A 17,372-nucleotide genomic window follows, 5' to 3' on the forward strand; every position below is an offset into this window, starting at 1 on the left:
TTTTGGTCCTGGTCGTCCACAATGAATCCAGTGCAAACAGTCAATTTCTGGATTTGAGTTCTATATACGCTTGCTTGATTTTTCGATAGTTGTTCGGTGTTCGATGTCAGCTTTATATGGTGGTGGATTTATGTCAACATCGATTCGACGAGTGCTGGCTTTAGCCATGCCGTGAGCATAATTGAATTATACTGAAGCGAAAAATTGGTTGATGTGAGATTTAAAAAAACACGCTGGACGGACATGATTTTTAGCGTGAGTGTGGGATTTGTTTACGGTGTGATATTTTTTATGCTTTTTTGTTTCTTCAACAGAAACAAAAAAGCATAAAATAATATTTTATTATGAAAGTATTTATGTTCAAAGTTTGTTTTTCCAATGTGTGTTTAAAACGATTTGCTTTGTGTTTCATTTCCCTTGCTTTAAATCATACTTCATTGCCAACATCCTTTTTTCTGCAAACACACAGACTGCAGCCCGTAAAAACGGTTCCAGACTTGGCCACTTGACCAATTAGTAAATAGATAACAATTTCCCAGCAGCCCTGCACGAGAACCAGAAGTAGTCAAGAGTGCAAAATTCCCTTTCAACCTAGACATTTGCCACACTGCAGTGCCGGTATTACTGGGGAACGAGTCGCGGCACGCTTTGCACAGTAATTCTTTATCTCCTTTCAAACGACGTGGTGCAATGCGGCATTTTTTTATATCCATTTTGCCTGCTTCTGCTCATAATTATGACCATCACCATTCGACTGTTGGCTAACGACACCGACCAGTAGATCCTTCTGCCTTTTCTCTACACTTCCAAGCGAAATCGTGTAATTATAACTTTAGAAAATATTAAACACAATCTAAAAGTGGGTAGATAAAATGAGAAAACAAATGGATAAAAAATGGGCTTTAACGGTGTGATGGGATGAAAATTATTGCTTCATTCTCTGTGGTGCTTGGGATTTTTTAAGCACAAAAAAAAGGTTTTTTCTGTAAGGATTCATGAAAACCATACCGGCAGTGGAACGCTCAGCGATTCCCAATCGAAGTACCGAGTCAATTATTTAATCATGATTTATTCATCACCTCCAGCGAAGCGAATGTTTGTTGTATTAAATCGATCATTTGACCTCGGGACCGTCCCAAGACCCCGCCCGACTCTGCATTGAATGCAAAATGCGCATGAAAAATATTCATCTCCACGCGAAAGTAACTCACCAGGAAGCGTGACGATGGAGGATTAAATAGTTTTGTTGGGAAAATTTGCCCATACTTCAATGCAACCTCTCGGGATACGGTGGAAATTGTTCACGAACATGCGTCCAAAATTAACATAATTATAATTGTTAATTGAGCAACTTCATTACGGCAAATTAAAGCGCTCGAGATGTATGATGATGCATCATCGGATTATTAAGTGGACACAAGGAAATGTGTCTCCGGCCCTGCAAGTGGGGCGAGGCATATTTTCACTTTTCCTTGCGGAGAGAGAGAGAGAGAGAGAGAGAGAGAGAGAGAGTAAAAAAAAAGTGTAATTAATTTTCAATTATCTACAAACTGTCTGGATTTATGGGAGGCTGAGTGAGGAAACATCTCCTTATCTCCATTAATCTTTGCCCCGGATCATGTGTAATTTAGTATGCGAGAGGCCGATCGATAAATCCCCACGCCCAATCATTAGATTAACCCCCATCCCGCACGGTAAGCCGCTAAACGTCTTCTAATCGCTGTTTAATTTGTGTAATTGCATGATGGCGTTGCTTACGGTTTAGATTTTATATGCTTTCACAAAACTCTTCGAGGTAAATGAAAATGAAAAGCATTAGAGAACGCTTTATCCCAGAGTTAAAGACACACTCCAAAGAGGAGGTCGCTTGAAGAAACACACACAAAAATATAACAATAAAAAGTAAACCCCATAACGACATAGAAAGGCGCGCACGAATTTAATGCCGTAACGATAATGTGACAATAAAAGCGTCCTTCTCCTTTCACTCCCCTTTTGCCCATTTAGTCCCATGAGAGCCTCCAACGGGGGAGGTCGAGAATTCATCTCACGTCGTTGCTCCAACTGTTTTGAATTGGAGGCAACTGTTTGGTTTTGTTATGCTGATTATGCTTTGGCCTTTTCGGAGCGATACACCTTCACGAGCCTGCCAACCAAAACACGCCTTCCCGAATGGGCTTTTTCGACTCTTTATCGTAATGTGCAGATCAACCTCCAGAAGATGTGGCACCAGTAGTAGACGGGGACAGGGTGTTCCCCCTAGGGCGCTCGAAAGTTAGAAAATCGCACCACTATCAATCATGCCATTGTTTTGAATTGGGCATTTTTGAGAATGGAAGTTATCGCCCGCAAAGCCCCCCGATGTGGATCTTTATCGCGCCATTTTACTAATGGTCCATCGGGTTGCTTGGGTGAATATTTTCTCCTCTTTCTTTAGCGATCATTCAAAACGATCTTTTAGAATGGTGTAGTTATCGATCTAGGCAATCCATCACACACGGCACAGACCTAACATGGATTTCGTTTTGGTGTACTGGTGTACCGATGGGTGGGCATGATTATCACGTAGCGATTTTTATATAGGTTAAACTGTGTCCCGGTTTTTGCGAACCTTAGAGGACCTCCCATTTTTCCAACAGACTTGGCAGGCATGTTGTTCATTCCGGAGCAACTCGAAGCTAGAAAGGAACTACAGGTATCTGGCCTTCAATTTTAGATATCTGGCGTATCTAATAACTACATTCAGCGCCATCTGTTGACAAATTTTGAGTACTTAAATTCTAAGCACTTGAAGTACATTCTTGCAATTATTTTAAAGATAGATTTTCTTTCAAAGTCGATCAACTTAATCTAACGGTACTGTGTCAAGCTGTTTTTCTGTTTCTATACCACCATTTGAAATTCCATCTCAGATAGTCGTTGTAAGGTGGTCAAGATTTACGATCTACGTCTGTACGATCTACAATTAGCACCCGGTTTCACCTTGCAGCAACAAAAGCCCCAAAGCCCCATAAACACACTGCCCGCATCAAACGGATCCGTTGTTGTGCTGTGCTAATCTATTTCTCTTTTGCCGGTGCTTTCGTTTCGCCAATCGTTGCGGTCTAATTTGCATGTAAAACGGTGAAGCAGCAGAGCAACAACAAAAAAAAAAAGCGCGTCCAACAGCATCTCCCAAGTTGGAGAAATCAACAGCCTTGGTTTGATTAATAGGATTAATAATCATGGTACCAGCAGCATAAACAGCAGCAGTAAGCTGTTTTACGTGCCAGGGTTCCCATGGTGTATTCTTTTTCCCCCGCTGTTGAGATACAGGCAAGATTAGGGGTGTGTCAGTAAGGAATCGACAGTTCGACAGATGTCGCAGTTGGAGTAGTCGACTTATCAAATCGTTTTGCGGCTCAGTCAAACTTGATTGAATTGATGTTTGTTTTTGGGGAAGTTGTTTTTCATCGCCATTTTAATCGATTTAGAAACACAAAGGATCCGGTTATGATAAACTGGTGTACAATAAAAAAAAGGATAATAACATCTCTTCCGCTGACAAAAATAAAAGGAGGCAACTGTTGCGAACCGAAATACCTCTACCGGAAAGCGAAAACGTGCTTGATTAATAGAAAATGACTTGTGAATTTTATACCGCCATGTATGTTTTTTTTTTTTTTTGCTATTTGGAGTTGATGATTTCGCTCCAGGAATTGGAAATGGTTTGAGTCCTGTCACCGTTACCGTGGCGGCATGGGATGGGATGAAAAACTTTAATTGAGTTCGCAAACACAACAACAAGTGCACAACTTGCACGCTCCAGTGTGAGAATTTAATTAAAGCTTTTTGATGTTTCTTTACCTAGTGATGAAACTTTTAATTTAAATTTCGTCTTCTACATATTTGAAATACACGTGTGTGCTGTGGTGTTTGTATAAAACAGTTGACGATGAGAAGGCAAGTAATGGATGTTTGTATATGAGGGTCTTTGTGAAACTATTGGTTTGAGCATTATTTTAACTTATATTAATTGAAAATCTTATTTTTATATCCAGTTGTTGCTCTTTTACAGTAACTTGATCTATTAACTAAAGTTTTTTTGGTTGATTTTTGTATGTTTTTTATTTTTATATTTTTATCACATATTTGTTTTTGATGTCGATTTTTATTGATTAGTTTTTTTGTTTGGTAAAAATCACCATTTTATTTATATTTGATTCTTAGTTAAAAGTTTGCTTTTTTGTTTCATGTAATTTTACGTGTACTTTTGTTAGTGTTATTCACTTCAGATATTGTTTTTATATAGTTAGTTTTCTTTGTTCTTTGTACTTTCGTTTTTCGAGTTTTACTTGATTTTTTCGTAAAGATAAACTTGTAATTTCTCATTTGAACAACCACATATTCTTTGTTTTTATGTCATTGTAAGTAAGTAAGTAAGTAAGTTTGTTTATTTTATCTGGCCAATCGATTTTTCAGTTTGTATTTTCTGTTGAAATTTGAAACCTTAAATTATCATGTTAGTGCAGTTTAAATAAAACAAATAATGATAATTATATAAGACCACTGATTCTTGCTACTCATTTGCACTAAATTTAGAACCCAACTCGATCGCATGTCTGCTCGATCGCATTGCGACACGAACATACACACGCTCGTGAAGTTGCGACCGAAAGACCGAAGCACACTAGAAATACCTCCGAAATTACGATTCTTCAACTTTTGAACCATCGAAATTCCTTCGTCATGTGCCAAACTGGAGTTAATCGTTGTTGTTCGCAGAATGTTAAAACAGATCTGATGCCCTTGTGAGACAGTTTGTCATTCTGAATGTACCGCACAGCACCGAAAAGAAGGCCCTAAAAGAGGAGACCATCGCAAACAGACACACACACGCATTCGTTGCGTATAATCGGTCCGGTGGGAAATGGGTCATGAAGTCAGTGCCGTCTCAGACCTCGAGACCTGAGTCGGGCATGTCGCTGCTTTGCTTGGTACACATGCAAACCGATGAACGATCTGTTTTCACAGATTGTGTCTTGCCGTTTCTGCCCTGTGTGCTCACACATACATCCGGTTGGGGTCCGGGAGACGTAATTATCCGCACGTTTTCAGAATTTCCAAACTGCTTTCGTTCGGTTAATTTTGTTGGTCCGTGTTTTTTTTTTTACTTGAGACAAATTATTATGACCATCAGAATGCAACTCTTCTCGGGAGAATAATGGGAGGAAAAAAAAAAGAAAAACGTTGGAAGGATGTTGGAGTTGAGGATGAATATTTCGAATTTTCAATGAACCGTTTTCTTATCATGTGAATAATGTTCCACATCCGTCAACCTACAGCGGGTGTGGTTTTGTTTTTTGGCCACCGCGAACAAAAGGAAGGCCACATCATGCAGGGCCACATTAAGAAGCAGTTTTAATAGGATTTTTTATTCGGATGGGAAAGAAGGAAGTCGCAATGCTTCATCATTTTACCGTCACAATTCTCTTGTTTCGCAAGGAAAGATGCTATTTTTCTCAACATATTCTTTAAATTGAGGAAACCTTAGCTGGGGACGGGAACTATGCAATTTAAATGCAAATTGTTGCTTCCAACCTGATACGGAAATTGTTGCGTTTTATCAGCACCGAGAAGGAGAGATATAGCAACTGTTCGCTTTGATCAGTACGATTCAATGCACTGGAAAGAAATTGAAAACTACTCTCCAGTGTTCCTAGGCAGTTATCTTCTAGTGGAGCATGCTAGTCCCTTACCCAACTAGCTTCAAAAACTTCTTCCAGTTGCAGTGTCGTGTTGTGTTTAGATCATCATAAAATCTGCTGCAAGGTCCAGCGTTCCTGTTCTTAGATTCTTTGATTGCACTTTGAATGAGATTTAAAAAACGAGTCTGTTAAACATCATCACAGGAAACATCTGAAATATTATTCCGAATAAACTAACACCACAAAGACTGCACGAAAAAGTACATTTAAAGCTAAGAAAAAGAGTAGAGGTTCGCTTTTTGCAAAAAGAAAAAAAACGCAACTTCAAGAGTTTCTGCTGTGGAACCTTCGATTGCTCCAAAATTAAAGTAAACAAAAATCCATCTAAAAACGCACAAAACAACAAAAGCCTGGTCCAAATCAATTTAGACCAGACCCCACCCCACAGATTTGATGGCATGTTCGTACTGACGTTCGAACATTTATGACTTTGCAATTATTCTTGTGGCGCGCGCTGGCTCAGTTGGACTATTAACAGGAATCCTTTCGTCGTGATTTTTTGGCTGAAATGATAACATACACGCGTCTGGTGTGTGATGCGGTAGTTGTTTTTGGCCCCTATTTTTTCGAAAGGTTATTTCTAACCCCTGCATCATTCACGCCGAAGCGTGGTTGTTTCTATCCCAAAAGAACAAGAGTGGATGATGGTTCGGCGATTACATTATGTCCGGTCGCGGATCCGTCCATTTATTGTACGGGTAAGCGAGGCCCTCACTTTCTCTACCTAAAGGAGAGGATTAATGGATCCGGAAGAGGATGTTGCCACAATGCGACCATCACCATGCACCGCTCTCTTTCTTCTAAGACAGATAACCGAAACTTCGACTAATCTCGGGTCAGCTGACAATGTGCGAAAAGTGAAATTTTTGCATCACACATTCTTCCGCGATGGTTTTCTCATGTGTGAAAGAAGTAAAGTTTCATGACGATCACGACCAAAAGCTGATAGTGTGCCCCGTCCCGTGTGAGGGTACGGGGCACGAGGGTACGCAGTCAAGATCGTGCGTGTGTGTGTGCGGGGCGCGCATACATTTGACACCAATTCGCGTGCTAAAGCTGTCAATCAAAGGCGGATGGAAAACAGCAGACCGTCGCCGGTACGGTCCAAAAAAGAGGAAGAATAAAGCGCGGCCTGGCACATTGGTGGTGAACGATGCCCGACACAGATATGGCTCGATGGAAAAAAGAGCATCAATGAACAAACAAGTAGAGATTAGAGAATTGCCCATCGTGGAAGAAGCGGAAGCATTCGTCTTGGTTTTGCTTTGGGATGGTGTGAGGGCTTGGTGGGAGTGATGAGGGCGAAGGCAAGCATTACCAATGCTCTCGGGTCCATTTGATGGTACCGGCGATGGTTGAAATATGCGAACGGAGAGACCGGTCCACCGGTTCGATTGGAAGTAAGTGATGCTGCACATTAAAAATAGAAACGTATTCATGGCCATGATTCATAAATAATGCTGGTGCTTGTGGGTCACAGATGTGACCATGGTTGGGGAGTTGTACATGGAAAAAGGAGTACAGGAGGTTCTAATGAAATTATGTTTTAAAATCAATTGCCACACGAGAGCGTGGCTAATGCCGAGCAATGCGCGTGAAATGAGCAGCTGATGTTAAGTTTAATTTAATTAAGATTTTAATGGCCTGCATAATGAATTTAGCAACTCATAAAACCATCATCAGATTTTTTTATTGCAAATAGCGTTTTAATTTGATTTTATGAAAAATGTCATGAAAATAATGTGGTTGCGAAATGATATCCATTAAAAAACATGTTTTGATTTTAACTTCATAAAGACGTAACACGCACGTTCGATCATTTACAGGGCTTTGATCTATAAAATGCCATTTTTGAATCATTCAGTGGAATTTTTGAAATGGATAAGTTAAGAGAGATTAGCAATTTGACTGTGAATATGATCAAAATATTTCGTTCAATAGTTTTTTTTTTTCATCAGTACCCAGTGTGCTTGTTGCAAAATTCAACAATCACAATTCGATTTTACCCTCAGTAAATGCTACAATAACAAAAACAAAATAAATGAAAAAAAGTTTCACAACAGGTTTTAAATATTTGAAACATTCCTTTAAGTTATTCTTCTATGCTACTCTTTATATTGAAACCCTTTAGGCACTTCTTAATTGCCCCGGCAGAATCAAACAACTATTTTGCCAAAAAAAAAAAACGAAAAACTGGCTGATGACCGATAGCATCATGGTAGAGCTTTAAGATGAAGAGAATTCAACTTGATGCTGTAAACTCTCACTGCTCTATCAGTGTAATCTATTCATGAGTTTCGTGCTGTCAGTGCTGTCAGTGCTGACAAATACTTCGTACGATAGTGAGTATGGGGTTCAACTTGCCAGCCCAGTGCCACTCATAGCCGCTCATTCCGCTTGCCGTTAAACTCGCAACTGGCTATGGTTTAAAGAAAATCTGCAACTACTACTATAATACTACTATAACCGTTAAAATAACATATACGACATCTTTTCCGTTCCGTTTACCGCGATTTAAAGAGCCTTTGGCAAACGTAAGAGCATGCTAAATAGAATTTTTTGACTAAAAGACTGTTAGATTAGGACTATTAAGATGGCTTGAAAATACGATTTAAATATAGGAAATTACATTTTCTCGTAAATTAGAATTGCTCAACGGTGCATCTTTAGGTCTTAAGTAATGAAGTTACCTTAATAGATACGAAGATTTTAACATATTATATTGCTAAACATAGCTGTCGATAACAATAATCATTCAATTAATATTAATGAACCACACCAAAAATCTTATCTTGTTTGCCTATATCCGCTGATTTTTCATCATTTAAAAATTGACATATCAGTTCACTAGACCATACCGTCTAGTTCTTGCAAATGAAAAATACGAAAAAAAGGAAAACAAACGGCTCTCCAACCAATGCACCTGTCGCCCTCGTTGCCCAGCACGCAGCCATTTGCAGTGAAGTGAAAATTCACCCCCAGGGACAACGTTAAGCCTGACCGAGTGTGCACCGCACTCATCCATGGTAATGTAATGTTCGCGAATTTGTAATGAAGATAACTGTCTACCTTTTTTTTTTTTGCGTTGTCCCGCGGCAATTTTCGCTAAACCATTTTTAGCTGCCATTCGAGAGGGATGAAGTTGAAGAGACGTCGTGGGGCTTTTTTTTAGTTTCTGTCGCTAATTCTTCGAACCTATGAAACTGAACGTAGCGGTGTTGTACGGTGCTCGTGACTCCATGCCCGCTGCCTAATTGGTGGAAACTCTCGTGTCCCGTTTTTGAACGGTTTGAAGGTTGAAGTTAACCAATTTCTTTAAGCGACCTTCGTGGCATCTTCGTGACGTTGTTTTGATAAGAAACTTCCCGATTCTCGGCATGATCTTGTCCATCCCGACAGCGACGACCCGCGGACTCGGTAGTGAGGAGCTTGAAAACATTGTTTCGAGTCCCTTCCGTCTACGGTCGTTTGCGCAAAGCTTGTCTCCACACAAACGCACACCAAACAACAGATGGAGGAAGAAAAAATTACCCTGATACCCAAACACGTAGACCGGTCGGAGACAGGGCTTCCCTTTGGCGGCAAAACAACGCAGTCGGTTTTGCAAAAGCAGCCCCCTGACCGCACGGCGAACTGCGGCGATGGTCGGATTCCGCTTGATTTATGGACGACCCGCAGTTTGGCCCATAAATTTTACTTCGTTTAGACGTTTAGTCGGGTGTCCATAGGGCACCGTTTCCACACCACCCGTCGGGTGTGTTTTTGCGGGTGGAAATAGAGTTCCCTCTGAGGGTAGTTTGATGCGTGCGTTTGCTGGTGTTTTTGATTTTTTGTTGATGTTGTTCGCTCTATCTTGCCTCGCCCGGTCTATTTGTGGTCTACTTCCTCAGAACTATTAGCGTTGGGAGGATTCTGGGAAGTCGGCACACCGATCCAGCGTACCTGCAAGACCGATGATGTGTGAGCACATGCATGAACTGGTCCGTAGGGAGAGGCTGGCTTGTGGGTGGACGAATCCCGTTAGCTTATGCTCCACCCAACACCACCACCGTGGTTATCGGATCGATCGGAACAGCGGCGGCACGATTTATGCTACACGCTTGTTAACGAACCAGCGGTGAATTATGACACGTTTCGGTATCACAATGCTAAATATTAGTTTTTGAGCTCAGCGATTACGAACAACATTCTAATCGGGAGACAGATTCAACCCATTATGTCATCCATGAATCTTAACGCCTCCGAGTGCAGCGGATGCCTAGAAGGAATGTGTCTTATCACGAAGATGATACAGTGTGTGCTGTAGTTATATGGGTGAAGAAGAACAAAAACGTTCTATAAAGAGCATTATTCAACTGTGCCATTAACATAAATCATCATATTCTGACGCCTGCTTGCTTAAATAAGCATTTCAACGATGCGTTTTGTTTAAATCGCCAATTTGTGTAAAATGCTTGACCGATTCAATTGTGCTAAACGTGACGATAATTATGCGATGACACTTCAACAATCCCCAACCACTGCCTGCATCTTGAAATGCATCCTAATTGCATTCTAAGCACGCCCGGACGAACATTTCAAAGTTGCAGTTTGATTCAATTAAACTTATAATTAATGGTCTCCTCTACTCTCACACTGCCTCTCACGAATCTTCACACTGTGGATGAACTGTTTCAGTCGGAAAATAGCCACTCTATCAATTCCAATTGCGTTGTACATGGGGTGTGAAGTTCAATGCTCTATTGTGGGACAATCGATCCAACAAGATATGTTCCAGAATTCATGGGATAATGATTTTTAAAATATTTCATTCTTCATTTCCATCGTTAACGGCTATTGAAACAGGAATCGTTTACGGTGCCTAATCTTATCCGTTCAAACTACCCATTTCAAGTGTCATTTTTGTTTCAAATAATTTATAACTCTCTATAGCTACCCCTCAGGTCCACTCCACAAAATACCAGCCAGCAAGGTAAAGAAAACATAAGCCACGACACGACGCCGCGAGTGTTGAGGCGTTTGTTTAATTGAAAATATGTATGGCAGTGAAATAAATAAAAGCACTTTCCGGCTGCAACTATGGCATCAACATCCCGCGCAAAAATCCAACTATTAAACCTCCATTGGCGAGAGGTGTGTTGTTCGACAGAAAGACACATTTTATACACACAGCGCCGTGGTTGTTAGCGATCTCTTTTGCTCTATTCAGAGGGCAACCTGTGTCTGGGTGGGTGGGTAGTTGTTTATTTCGCACACTGCAGCCATGTTGTTCTCCACCAACCTGCTGAAAATACAACCACGCACAACCTGTCTGGATAATCGCTTTCCCGTTCCAGGGGGGTATTTCCTTCTGCCCCGTTCGGACGCTGCAGATGACAAGAGTGTTGGCCGTTGTATCTGTAAATAAATAAGTAAATATGACAATATGTGGACAGCAGCGAAATGCTACCGTATGGACGCTTGTTGTCTCGATGCAGTTGGCAGTTGACTGTTTCGATTGGCAGAAATGATGGTGGGCAGTGTTGCAGCACGAGTTTAAGTTATCGATATTCGTAGGCCTCGCCAAATGTGGAACAAGAATAGGGAAATAAAGACGGAAATCTTTTATATTTATCTTACCCAATATTGCTATTTCTCAGTATGAAAGTATGTCAAAAAAAGAATGTATCTACGAAAAATGTATCAATTGAGGCGCATTACTTTCAATTAAAACCTAAAGAAACAGCAGATCGCAAAGTTTTTCTCACCTTTCTGAGGCTATTTTGCTGTAAGATGAAACTTAAAGGATCGCGTATTTCTTTAATTAACAAACATCGCGACCAATCGGACACAAAAGTGAAAAACAAAAATGATCCTGTGTCCTTTGTTTTGCTCTTTCAGCCTTCATTTAACCCCAACAATTTAGTTCATTATTCTGTCAATTCCCAACTGCTTGCCTCTTATTCCTTAGCCAAAACAGTTTCTAAAGCGTAATGGAGTGCAAAAGTGAAAGGACTCAGTCAGTACCTAACAAGAGAAAGGGATCTAACTTTACGGAAGCCGTTTTTCGGTCACTTCGAAGTCTCAATTGATTGGGTATTACCTCCCAGGGAAAAAGTCACTTTTGTTCATAAAAGCATTTTCTTCCACTTTCGTTTACGCACTAAATCACCCCGTTTTGCAATTGGTAATTGTTTTTCTGTTGTTGCTTGGCTCAATTCTGCAACGTTAAATTGGCATCCCAGAGCCTGAGCAGGGAGACAGCAATGACGATCAAGCAACGAACGCGCACGAAGAACGGGAACGAGTGAGGATAATAAAATTGTATTTTTCCTAGCACTCGTAACACCGCTCATCACAGGGCCGATCATTAGTGCGTTTGAGGAATGTGGATGCTTTTTTGTGGAAGGGAAAATACACCCCGAGCGACACATAGGCAATGGTGCGTTTGTGTATTACGGCGTAATAAGTTTGGCGATTACTTTTTAGTTTGCCACCACCAAACGGAATTGGGTCACTGTGCCCAGCTGGGGTGGATGGACGAGAGCCTTCCTAATGCCTGGAGGCGTCGGTGGTGGCAATTGCTGATGCTGACTATGCTTCATTCGTTCTGGGCTTTGGCTGGACGGCTTGGATGGCCAGTATATCGACGTTGACTTTCGCTTCATTAAACTTCATTTTCGATTTACGCAAGTCCGGAAGGAATAGGGGAAAACGGGACGTTGTAATGTTTTGCTTGGGTAAAGGTAGAAAAACTGTGTGTTTTACTACACTCAGCACGCCAGCACGTTAATGAGGGACAAAAAGATTTACTGTTCTTTGTGCGTTGCCGTAGGCAAGAACTCACACTACTCGATCTTGTGTTGGAGATCGTGTACGTATGTATGGGAATTTTGTTTCATCGATAGAAACACCTCATCCTTCGATCAAGTTTGTTCTGTTGGAATAAAACCATATAGTTTCAACTTTACAACCTACCGATGCTTACGATCTGGACCTCTCATTCCTCACCACCTCAGAGCTCTTAAAGCTCGGGTGTGGTTGGAGAAACTTTAATTAAATTATCATCATTCCCATCCGGTTCGCTACCGGAATGATCCGGTCGGTCGTGAGAACTTCCCCCGTGGAGCTTGCGATAAAAACTTGGACTTACTTTGAATAATAAATTAAGCCACAACGATTTGTGTCCATCCGTTGCCTAGACCTTGCTGGATTATAATCTAATAGGGGGAAGTGAAGACAGTTCCTCCGGAGGCCATTTACTGACCAACTGCTCCACATTTCAACGTCCGTCCGTCATCCGGATAATCAATCATGTGGACTTTTTCGCCGGTACAGCTCTTTGCCCATTGCATTCCTTCCGATTTTCACACCCCGAAAAGCTACTATGGAAGGCCCTTTTTTGATTTAACGTTTAAGATGTTTTATACTTCATTTTCCCTTTTAACAGAAACGAGTTTTTTCCTCCGTTTTTGTAATGAAGTAAAAGGGTGAAAAGGAAATCCATTCCAGACGCTCAAAACAAAGATAACAGAAGTGTTCCCTACAAAAAAGGTGCCTCAAATGATCCCTTAAATTGTGTCACGTTAGTACTTGCCAAGGTTCTCCCAAGTTTTTTTTTGTCGTTCAAATGAATCTCTATCATAAACACTTCACTTCCCTACATGGTGCGTTGAGATTTAGCCTTGAAATTGACCGATTTTTTTGCTTGTCTAATTTTAACTGCCCTTTAAGCAAAACCAGGCGAGATTCATAAGCCTAAACTCATAGGCGTGTGTAGATAAATTGCGCCGAAAGTGTTGAAAATGGCCCCAGGGCATTAAAACCGTCGGTCCATAATCGAGCTGGTGACGCGAAAATTGAGCGTCTAAAGTAGCGTGAAGTTAGTTGAGGTGTCGAATTTCCAACCATTACAAAAAGAAAAAAAAAACGAAACCTACCACATTCGAGGAAAGAAAGTGACGCGAAGAAGGTCCGTTGTCCAGATGTTTTCTGTTTAAACCCGGCTGAAGACGACGGCGACGATGTATTGGCTGCTCACCAGTCTCACCAGATTGACAGCTGTTGATCTTTGAGCGATGATCGATGGTTGTCTTCGGATCGAGCAGATCTTCCTACGTGCTGCTGCTGGTCAGTATCGAATTAATCATCAGTGTTATGCGAGATATGCTCCCGATCAATCTCACCCTCCCGGTACAAGATCAAATCCTAGACCTTGATAATATAGTTAACGTGAGTGTGTGTGTATGTGTGGATAGGTTCGGTACTGCTATTTCAAAAGCTGGATGTGGTTAAAGGCGCGTGAAACCGATTTAAACTTGCTCTCTGAATCGATCTAAAGCAATCTTCATCCGGACATTGATGAGCCAAAAGGGAGTAAAAGCGTGCAAATTTGTGTGTACGTGCTCGCACACACTTTCTCTGCTGCTGGTCAATGTTTTTGCCTGGAGAAAATTTTCTAATCGCACTCAACGCTCGGACAATGTGTGCCCACTCTTTCGGGGCCTGCTGGTCAGGCGAACTTCACTGACGATGAACCACGTGACAGACACCATAATGGTGGGTTTCCGCGATTAGTGCGCCGCAATCGATATCGGTAGATTGATTTATGTATTTGATATTGTACCCAGAGCGACAGGAAGCACGTTAGACAGCTATTTTTCCCTAGAATCGGTACAATGTTGCATATCGCATATTTAGCGCGGAATTATTTTTACCGTGTGTGCTGCGCCTTAGAGGTGGAGTCTTTTTGCTTTGGTGAGCTGAAATGAGAAGATTTTAGTCCAATGTAGTATAGTATAGAGTACAAAATATCACAGCTAGTTAAAGTAACGACATAAGACAATAAAAAGAGAAGATGAATAAAATCTGTATCGGCTTGTGACTTAGTGGAATTATAAGAACATTTTTTATCGCTACAATTTTATGAAGTTAAGCAATACTTGCTGACAGTCCCATATAAATAAATAAAATGAAGTTCTTATTATTACGGTAAAAAAGTTAAAAAAATGATTTTATAGTTACAAACATGTATTACATGATGCTTTAATTATTTGCTGCTTTTGCTTGTAGCGTTTAACAGACTTTACTCGTTTAACTTCGCTAATATCTATTCCATGTCCTTAGCCGTTTATTGGAGTGCATTTTGGTAAAGGATTGTCCTGGAATTATTAAATATTTCCGCTCTTTACTTACACGTACATTCATTTTTTTAAATAGTTGGTGAAATTCCAATTATTATCGAATTAACTACCTCAAGATTGTTAGAAAAGAAGATTAATACCATGTAGTTTAATAGTTATGTTAATAGTCACACCGGGGGACAGTTCAGAAGGGAGTGGAACCTCTTCTACCGAACTACCTAAAACTATGTTAATAAAATATTACTCCTATTGATTTACTAATACACTGCTTTACAATTGAATATAGCATTTGTTTACATAAATAGAGCATTGGCTGCTTTTCACTAAACAAATGTCAAATTTGACAATTTTGCTGTCACATCACTATCATCTTGGTAAATCCTGTACTTTTATAATCAAGCAACTGCCCTATTGACAAAATTTCTTTAGTAACCACTACTAAGAGTTTTTTCAATACAATTTTTACTTAGAAATGACTTAGTTGGCAGATCTACGTAGATCTTATCAATAGGATACTTGTTGTAAACAAATCTTGTTTACGACAGCCGCTGTCACTGCACTGAATATCGGAATATGTGCCGGAGAGGTTTTCGGGGAGAGAGAAAGTCGTGAGAAGAAAGTGAGAGGAAAGCAAGAATGGCAAGGATATAAAAAGCCGAAACGCGTGGAACTTTTCTTTTTTGAGTGGAAAAAGTAAAAAAATTAAGGACTTAATATTTCATTCGCGACTCCAGGGGTTCCTAAAATCCCGTAACCATTTTATCAACAGTAATATTCCAAAAATGCAATATTTTATATAAACTCCTTGAAGTTGGATTATTCGAAAGTGTTAAATTCTTTATATATACGGTTGTACTATCGTTGGTAAAAAGAAACTAATCTACAGTTTTCCAAATGTTTTATAGACTAATAAAAATCATTTTCACTAACTTCTCACTATTCAGCACAAAAAGTCGTACGATAGTTCGCGTCTCACAATTTATCGCAATTGTTACATTTAATTCCCATCCTTTATCCAAACAACTGTTTTCCGACAAATTTTTCTTTTCCGAAAAAACGAGACGCAAGAAATGCGATGTAGAGTTTCCATTCAATTGTGAAGTTCTCCCGCTTTCTCCGGTTCCAGGACGAGTGGAATGCCGCCATCGTTCTCCGATGCCATTGACGGTCGTCCTGGCAACCGGCAGAACCGGTGCAAGTAGCATAAAATTCCCGTTAGTTTCATTCTATGAATACGCTACCAAAAAGGGTGGAAAAATGTCCTTATTCTACCCCACATTTCTCTCGGCGTTGAGAACGTTGGGGCATTTTTAAAAGATTTGGTAAGTGGGCTGCGGAGAAAGGAGTGTGCATGCCGAAAGGATAGTATGAAATTTTTCCACTTGCGTATCAGTTTTCCCATTGATCGCACCGTGAAGGTGAGCGTAGAATTTCGATTTTCTCCACACCGACGAACGAATGTGAAGATTGTCGAAAGTACTAGTGGATAAGTGGAAAAGCATTGAAGGAGACAGCAGGCGATATCTTTCCAAGCAGTCAACAACAGGTGCCGGTGCAGTGCAGTGGGTAGAAAACATTCATCCACTCCCAGTACAAGAAACCAGATCAGGAAAATAAAAAAAGAGAAGAAAAATCGTTAATTTAAAATTCCTTTCCGTTTGCCGATAAAATGTAAATATTTGCCCAGTCCACAGCACAGCGGCTATTCTTTACAGTGTTGCACATTGTGGGGTGATGTCCGTCTCTTTGTTTCGTCAATTAACAGTAGTTGCTGTTCGATACGATTCGCGATCATCCTTCGGGTATAACACTAGAACGTAGTAGACTCCTTTTTTACTTCATCCTGTTCTCGTTCACATAACACTATATGTTGGCTGTGATGGCTGGTTACATTGTAGACTTTTCCGGACTTTAGGTTCACTTTGTCCGCCCATCCGAAACACTACGATGTACGGTCGACGGTCACATATCGGAATGGTAAATCTAATCCACTTCAATATCCTCTGTGTCTCTCTGTGGATGGTGAATCCTGGATCTCTCGCCAAGCGGACGGAAGTGAGTCAATATTGCAAATTTATTGCCATCAGACAATGAGATACAGTGTGGTGGTAGTTGTTGCTGCTGTTGTGTCTGGATGTACTGCTGGATTACGGTCGTATCATGTTGCGAGGATGTGAGAAGTCTCGATTTATGAACCTCTTTTGATAGCGATCCGATCCGGCAAGACGATTTGATTCGTTTAAATTATCCGGTTGAGCTCACTTATTGCATATAAAATGGATTTGTTGCTCTTCTCTTAAATTTGTAAACATTATTTTTTGTATCTGAAAGCACGTCACCAGTAACGAATTTTGGAACACAAACCATCACCGTTGACATTAATGCTTATTTCATTGGCCATAATAAATGATTTAACACCGGTCGGCGCAATCTTTTACCGATTTGGCCCAGTTTAAGAGCTAGGCCCATCCAAAAACAAAATCCATCTTCCACAGCACAAAAT

The 17,372-nt window shown here is 40.5% G+C and overlaps 3 protein-coding genes across 3 annotated transcripts in view; 2 read left to right on the forward strand and 1 right to left on the reverse strand.

Annotated features, from left to right (window-relative positions):
• The window catches only part of LOC126564100 (eukaryotic translation elongation factor 2), a 398,467-nt gene that overhangs the window by 254,812 nt on the left and 126,283 nt on the right, over positions 1-17,372 (reverse strand). The window lies entirely within an intron of this gene.
• Positions 1-17,372, forward strand: part of LOC126564395 (ATP-binding cassette sub-family G member 1-like) — a 440,656-nt gene that overhangs the window by 200,393 nt on the left and 222,891 nt on the right. The window lies entirely within an intron of this gene.
• Positions 1-17,372, forward strand: part of LOC126564357 (probable G-protein coupled receptor Mth-like 1) — a 159,201-nt gene that overhangs the window by 133,385 nt on the left and 8,444 nt on the right. The window lies entirely within an intron of this gene.

The sequence above is a fragment of the Anopheles maculipalpis genome, chromosome 3RL (assembly GCF_943734695.1).
Source record: "Anopheles maculipalpis chromosome 3RL, idAnoMacuDA_375_x, whole genome shotgun sequence".
Classification (NCBI taxonomy): Eukaryota; Metazoa; Arthropoda; class Insecta; order Diptera; family Culicidae; genus Anopheles; species Anopheles maculipalpis.